The sequence below is a fragment of the Schistocerca serialis genome, chromosome 6, assembly GCF_023864345.2.
Source record: "Schistocerca serialis cubense isolate TAMUIC-IGC-003099 chromosome 6, iqSchSeri2.2, whole genome shotgun sequence".
Classification (NCBI taxonomy): Eukaryota; Metazoa; Arthropoda; class Insecta; order Orthoptera; family Acrididae; genus Schistocerca; species Schistocerca serialis.
In genome coordinates, this window is record NC_064643.1 from 439,280,711 (window position 1) to 439,289,302 (window position 8,592).

The window sequence follows — 8,592 nt, forward strand, 5'->3', positions numbered from 1 at the left end:
CATCAGCTGATCTGAGGCGTTTGGGGGACTTCGAAAATTCTGGGTCATCCAACACTTAGCCGCAGGAGAGAGCGCTAGCACTTCAGGCTGCAGCACATCAGTCACTAACAACTACACTATGGTGAGAGCGAGGTGCTACTACGAGGGCTCTAGTGAATGTCAAGTCAGTTCATAATTTTGTAATCTCAGAGCTTCACAATTAAGATTTGCCTTTTGAAATCATGAACGGTTGTCTTCCTAAATCCACAACAGATTTCACTTATTACCTTCAAGGGTCCTACGTATTACCTTCAACAGTTATTTTAATTACCGTCAGTAGTTCTATTCTATCCTAACTAATTTATCGACGATCACTCGGTACTTGCGTTATTTATCCGCAGTTTCCCGCGACCCTCATCTTAGAGTCATCATATTTGCGTTTGCACAGTTTTCCATTATTAAATGTTTAGTAAGAAGTTCCCACTATTGTTTATGAAGCTTTAACTATCAGTGAGAGAATATGAATATCATTTTGGCTTAATACACTCCTGGAAATTGAAATAAGAACACCGTGAATTCATTGTCCCAGGAAGGGGAAACTTTATTGACACATTCCTGGGGTCAGATACATCACATGATCACACTGACAGAACCACAGGCACATAGACACAGGCAACAGAGCATGCACAATGTCGGCACTAGTACAGTGTATATCCACCTTTCGCAGCAATGCAGGCTTCTATTCTCCCATGGAGACGATCGTAGGGATGCTGGATGTAGTCCTGTGGAACAGCTTGCCATGCCATTTCCACCTGGCGCCTCAGTAGGACCAGCGTTCGTGCTGGACGTGCAGACCGCGTGAGACGACGCTTCATCCAGTCCCAAACATGCTCAATGGGGGACAGATCCGGAGATCTTGCTGGCCAGGGTAGTTGACTTACACCTTCTAGAGCACGTTGGGTGGCACGGGATACATGCGGTAGTGCATTGTCCTGTTGGAACAGCAAGTTCCCTTGCCGGTCTAGGAATGGTAGAACGATGGGTTCGATGACGGTTTGGATGTACCGTGCACTATTCAGTGTCCCCTCGACGATCACCAGTGGTGTACGGCCAGTGTAGGAGATCGCTCCCCACACCATGATGCCGGGTGTTGGCCCTGTGTGCCTCGGTCGTATGCAGTCCTGATTGTGGCGCTCACCTGCACGGCGCCAAACACGCATACGACCATCATTGGCACCAAGGCAGAAGCGACTCTCATCGCTAAAGACGACACGTCTCCATTCGTCCCTCCATTCACGCCTGTCGCGACACCACTGGAGGCGGGCTGCACGATGTTGGGGCGTGAGCGGAAGACGGCCTAATGGTGTGCGGGACCGTAGCCCAGCTTCATGGAGACGGTTGCGAATGGTCCTCGCCGATACCCCAGGAGCAACAGTGTCCCTAATTTGGTGGGAAGTGGCGGTGCGGTCCCCTACGGCACTGCGTAGGATCCTACGGTCTTGGCGTGCATCCGTGCGTCGCTGCGGTCCGGTCCCAGGTCGACGGGCACGTGCACCTTCCGCCGACCACTGGCGACAACATCGATGTACTGTGGAGACCTCACGCCCCACGCGTTGAGCAATTCGGCGGTACGTCCACCCGGCCTCCCGCATGCCCACTATACGCCCTCGCTCAAAGTCCGTCAACTGCACATACGGTTCACGTCCACGCTGTCGCGGCATGCTACCAGTGTTAAAGACTGCGATGGAGCTTCGTATGCCACGGCAAACTGGCTGACACTGACGGCGGCGGTGCACAAATGCTGCGTAGCTAGCGCCATTCGACGGCCAACACCGCGGTTCCTGGTGTGTCCGCTGTGCCGTGCGTGTGATCATTGTTTGTACAGCCCTCTCGCAGTGTCCGGAGCAAGTATGGTGGGTCTGACATACCGGTGTCAATGTGTTCTTTTTTCCATTTCCAGGAGTGTAGTTTAGTGTGTAACTTTTGATACGTGTGTGTATCGACCCTCCCCAACAGGGACGTTACCAGTGCTACTCTGTCAGTGCTAAGGCATTCGCAGGACCTTGACCAGACCTTTGGGTCTGCTGGCACGCTGCCTTCACTTTCAGTATAGGCAGTAAGGTACAAAAACATTCAAGTTACTGGCTCCTGACAAGGACAAAAAGTGAAAAATCAGTCCCTACGACGTTAGCAGTTTTAGGACTATTAGCATCATTCCAGCGACAGTGGTAGTTTTAAAACATCGCTACATTCCGTCCTTTCAAATGGTTCAAATGGCTTTAAGCACTATGGGACTTAACATTTGAGGTCATCAGTCCCCTAGACTTAGAACTACGTAAACCTAACTAACCTAAGGACATCACACACATCCATGCCCGAGGCAGGATTCGAACCTGCGACCGTAGCAGCTACGTGGTTCCAGTCTGAAGCGCCTAGAACCGCTCGGCCACGGCGGCCGAGTTATGTCCTTACAAATAAGATCTCCAACAAATTTAACATATTCACAAGTACCTTTACCTTTAATCCAGATAAATACAGTTTCATTTACAGATATCTTCCGTCTATTACGTGTATACAAGGAGAAGGGTGAGGGTGACATATATGATGATTTGCCGAAGTCTTTATTTGCAATTTCAATAACATGATATGTGCGGTAGGCTATAATGTCTCTGTCTACGAAACTTTCCAATCCTGATACAATGGGTACACCTGTACCACCTCGTACAATAGCAACAGTTAACCAGCCATTACCATGCAGATATAAGAGCTGAAGACATTTTAAAAGGCGTATAAAATACTATGAGAACTAGTGTCAGTGAACAAAACGAAATGAAAGAAATAGTATTACCGCTGCTAAAGCCGCTGCACTCGCCGAGAACGTATTCATAACAGAGTTGTGAATCCCCTGAAGTCTCAGTTAACATGTTACCATCTTATTCTGTCGGTCCACTCGTTTTACTGAACAGCTTCCAGACGGTTACACAGACATTAGTGATCGGCACGCCAATTTTTACTGGCGTTCATTACTAGTGTCATTCAACGGAATTTTATCTTGTTGTGCAACATACTTGAACATTTCACGGGAACCGACCATCCTTAAACTTTTTGTGGCTGATTTCATTACATTTAATCCCTGTTCTTCCATTTTTTCTAAGTCTTCAACACTTAATCTTCAGCGTGTCTCACTTTTGCATAGAAAAGCCTGAAATCCTCTTGGCTGCATTGCATCAAGATGCCTAACAACAAATTTGGGCTATAAATGATACAATTTCTTCCACCTCATATCATAATTCCAATATCTGTAGCTTCTCATTTTACGTACCTATCCTGGCACGCTCACATCGTTACCAGTAAACAGAAACAACTTTATTTCATCTTCATTCCCCCCGCCCCTTTCTATTCAACCTTTTAGTATTACTCACTCATTTGCTTACGTTTTCCTTATTATTGCCACCACTACTCCAGCTCTGCCGACTTAAGTAATCATCACTGACACTCATTGTCCTTTCTTCGCTATACATTATGCATAAGTAAACATTTGCTTTCCGAAATACTTCATAAATCACAATCAAGCAATAATAAATCACACAAAATTATTCATTTCTTTAATCACACAGCTCAAATATAAGATACGTGATGTATTAGCAAAATATTATATTATGCTTATCTATACACATAGTTGACGAACACTGCGTAGGTCATACAATTCATTTATCACCACACAACGCCAGTTACTTCTTCCTACCCATACCTCACAATTTTCTCACCTACAGCAATCGCCAGGAATGTAATAACACATCTGGTTATGTCTCCACAGTTATAGTTGAACATCTGAAAGGATAGAAAATTAACTGGATCGTGGTGCAGGAAAGGGAAAAAAATCTCTAGCAACTCGACTCAACATGCACACCATGCTTGGACGCATACTCATTTTCTCTCTATAACATGCCATAACTGCAGTCACCTGTACTAGATGATTTTTAAATTTCTCAAATCTCCGCACACTAGCATAGACAATGTAAAAGGTCTGCTCAAATCCCGATTTTTCACCGTTTCATTTATGGTTAATTCCCTTTTATTTCCTTGTAAAACTTTTGGCATTGCCAATCTCAGTGCACACTACTCTAGAACAAAGTTAGTTCAGCTAAAATAAAATCCACTAAGACCATAGATTATTTTAATTGTTGGATGTTTTTTGGAAGCACTGAACATTCCACACTTTTATTTCCTCTTCCATCTTGGTTTATATGTCATTTCTATCTAAAGTTCATTGGCAGGATATTGCGAGAAATGTAGCCAATCTACAAAGGAAACAGCTTACAAAACGCCAGTGTGCCCCACCGCACAATATTGCTCAAGTGCACGGGACCCACGCGAAATAACGGAGAATATTCAACTATACAAAGTAGGGCAGGACGAACGGTCGTAGGTCTGTTTGAATCATTAGTAAGCGTTACTAGAAACAGAAAAATCTGTACTGGCAGACGACTAAAGAGAGATGTCAAGTATCCTGCTTGAAGACAGCGTACACTGTTAGAACTATTATTGTGAAATACAGTGCCCCTACACATCGTTCCGTTGTAGACAATATTTGGTTAATTGCGTAGCACAGCGACACATTTATGTAGTCGTTTTTCCCGTGCTCCACATTTTAGTGGAACGGGGATAAACCCTATTATGTGAAACAATGGAAAGAACCCTTTCCATTCACTTCATGGTGGCTTGGAGAGTTTGGATACAGATGTAGATTTTAATTACCGCTAAATAAAACAACAAATAATTTTATTTTGCTTGATGGCACCAGTATTATAGCAAACAATCAATATTATGACTGTACGCAGAGCACTTGGTAGAGATCCTGAGCATTCTCTCCCCCTCCAGGTGGGAAACTGTGGCAAAAGGTGGAAGAATCAGCAATGATTTACATCTACAGTGTGTTTCCATAAGAGCGTGCAAAAATTTAACAGTGATAGAGGATGCTCCACTGAACAACTTGAGATAGGGAACCTGAGGTCGGAAATGAAATGAAATGATCGTATGGCATTGTTGGGCAGGAGGTCCCATTCGGGTTTGGCAGCCAAGTGCAAGTCTTATTTCACTCGGCGCCACATTGGGCGACTTGCTGCTATTGATGGGGATGAAATGATGATGAGGACAACACAACACCCAGTCCCCGAGTGGAGAAAATCTCCAACTCGGCCGGGAATCGAACCCGAGCCCAGTGCATGGAGGCATGCACGTTACCACCCAACTGAGCAGGCGGACCCTAGGATCGGAGAAGCCAGCTTAGGGAGATAACAGGAATAAAGCCACATTACTGTGTACTTTACTAATTACATTAGTTAGCCGGCCGGAGTGGCCGTGCGGTTCTAGGCGCTACAGTCTGGAGCCGAGCGACCGCTACGGTCGCAGGTTCGAATCCTGCCTCTGGCATGGATGTGTGTGATGTCCTTAGGTTAGTTAGGTTTAAGTAGTTCTAAGTTCTAGGCGACTGATGACCTCAGAAGTTAAGTCGCATAGTGCTCAGAGCCTACATTAGTTAATTGCAAATACCATCATTGACACAATGAACGTACCATTTGTACTGTATCTTACAAAGCTGATGGTGATCAACCTCTATGCAAGCATAACATCGGCGGTTCTGACGCACCCTGACAAATATCCCTGGTGTGTTTCGAATCACATCACTAGCAGCTACAGTTCTGGCAGTTAATTCCATCTCTGTATTCACTGGGGTCTCATACACAAGTGACTTTGGATATCCCCGTAGGAAAAAATCAAGGGGATTCAATTCAGGTGACCTCGCAGGCCATGGAATTGGACCCCCTCCCCCCCCCCCCCTTTTAATACAGCGACCAGGAAATACTGTACCGGTTCTGCTCCATCGTAAAATACTGTACGTCTCTGAACAGCAGTGAGTAATGAATGGGTCTGTCGTTGATTCATAGAACGTTCTGTCATGGGACAGCGTAAATACAATACAGCAAAGCCACCTTATGGACAAATAAATCAAACAAAGCCTACATTGTGACTTCCTGGTAATCAGTCTCCTCCTCCATGTTTCCTTGCAGGAAATAATGAATGCATGTGTAAATAAATAGCACAGTACGTGTAAACTTGCACGCATGTTTGTTGTAAATAAGCTGGAAAACAGTAATGCTAGACGAAGAGGTAGATAATATCTCCTTAAGCTGGCTTCTCTGACCCCAGGTTCCCTATCTGAAGCTGTTCAGTGGAACATTCTCTATGTCATGTTACATTTTTGCACCCTTTTACGGAAACACCCATATGGACTCTGGGAGGGGGAACTTCAGGAAACACTACCATTGGCAACCTCGCCCCCCCCCCCCCCCGCCCTTTTTCCCTGTTCATTTCGCAAATGATGTTTGGAAAGAATGACTATCGGATCGGTAAGACTGCAAATGTGCTCTAATTTCTAGGATTTTCTCATCACGGTCATTTCACGAGGAGTGTGTGGGAGGACGTAGTATGTTGCCCGGATCTTCTTGCAACATACACTCTCGGAATCTCAGCAGTAAACCTCTCCGTAATGCATAACGGCCGTGTTGTAGCGCCTGCCACTGGAATCTGTTGAGCGTTTCCTTAACACTCTCACAGTTACTGAACGATCCCGTGACGAAACACGACACTCATCGTTGACTCTTGTCTATTTCTTATATTAACCCAACCTGATCAGAGTCCCAGTATGACGAACAATGCTCAAGAACCGGCTGAACGAGTGTTCTGTAAGTTAATTCTTTCGTCGATGAATTACATTTCCTCGAGACTCTTCCTATTAATCTCAGCTTGCTATATGCTTTTCCCATAGCTAGTTTGTGTGATAATTACACTTTAGGTCGCTCCGGATGGCTACTTCTAGGGATTTTAAGGTTGTTGCCGTTTCCAGTGATTTATCACCAATGGCGCAATGTAAAAGTAACGGATAGTGTCGCCTATTTATGCGCAGTACGTTACATTTATTTGCTTTCCGGGTCAACTTCTAGTCTCTGTCGCAACCGCCGATCCTCTGCAGGTCTTTCTGCATTTCGCCATGTTCTTCTGGTACTGCAGCCGTCCTATAAACAACATCATCTTCCACGACCAGCCGCAAGGAGCTTCATACATTATCCATATTTATATTGGTAGGGAGCAGGCAGGTAGGTTGGAGTTGTTAAGTGCTAGAGCACAAAGGAGCACAGTTCTTAATCAGGATATCGACACAAACAAATTTGCTAACCGAAATTAGCTTCGCTTTCTTAAAATAACGAAATTTTCCTATACAGAATTTGTTAAAGAATGCTTTCCCTTTTACTAAATGAATAGGACAACATTTACTATGTTCATTTGTTTGACAATATTTTTGGAATTAGTAAGCAGTTAAGGTCTTTAAATGACTACTTCATTTGATTAAATAAACCTTACTTCAAAACAAAGAAAGCAATATAATTCTATTAATACTTGAGTAAAACAGACGGATACAGTCTGGAACCGCGCGACCGCTACGGTCGCGTAATCGAATCCTGTCTCGGGCATGGATGTGTGTGATGACCTTAGGTTAGTTAGGTTTAAGTAGTTCTAAGTTCTAGGGGACTGATGACCACAGCAGTTAAGTCCCATAGTGCTCAGAGCCATTTGAGCCAAAACAGACGGATCTCTGAAATAATTAGGCTCATGGGCATTGACACAACCATTAAACCAGGAAACCTGATGATAATAAGTTGCTTCTTAACAAGCCGATTGGAGCCTTTTAATAACAATAACAGCAGTCTTTATATTAAACAAAGCTTTGTGGTTCCAGAGACCTTTTCAAGTCTCAAACACCTACGATGTATATATGCAGACTGAAGCGACACATGAAAATTTGTACCAAGGCTGAGATTCGAACCCAGGACGCCTGCTCACTAGGCAGATGCGCTAACCACTACGCCACCCCGACACTGTAACATTGCACAACTGCACTGACTATCCCAGCATGCCTCCCTCCTCGATCCATATTCCCACTCACGCTTCAACCCACTTTGTATTCCACCTTAATCTCGAACAGCATTGCAAAGGTTCGCCAGCTGTATTGGAATAGCATCTTAGAATAGAACTAAACGGGGTAGCCAGCCTGAAACTCAGGCATAGGTGCTTTATTCTAGTCTCAAACATCTATGACTTGTGAATGCGAACTGAAGTGACGAACGAAATTTTGTGCCAAAGCTACTGTGACAGGGCGGCATAGTGGTTAGTGCATCATCCCAGAGAGTAGAAGACCCGGGTTCCAATCCCAGCATTGGTAAATATTCTCATTCGTCACTTTAGTCTGCATAACCGTGTTTCCGTGAACAATTTGAGGCAGGGAACCTGGGGTAGAGATGTAGAGGAAAAACTTGTCTACCACTTCGTCTAGCTTTACTGTTTCCCAACTTATTTACAACTAACAAACGTACAAGTTTACACATACTGTTCTGTTTACTTACATGTACATTCTTTATTTCCTGCAAGGAAACAAAGAGGACTAACCTGACTACTCGGAAGTCGTGATGCAGGATTTGTTTCCTTTAATTGCCCATAAGATGTCTTTATTATATCGAATATACACTACTGCCCATTAAAATTGCTACACCACGA

The 8,592-nt window shown here is 44.4% G+C and overlaps 1 non-coding gene across 1 annotated transcript; it reads right to left on the bottom strand.

The window, feature by feature from the left end:
- Nucleotides 1-7,843: 7,843 nt before the first annotated feature.
- On the bottom strand, nt 7,844-7,915 carry Trnat-agu (transfer RNA threonine (anticodon AGU)). The gene has a single exon. It is a non-coding gene; the product is annotated as a tRNA-Thr (tRNA).
- Nucleotides 7,916-8,592: the final 677 nt, after the last annotated feature.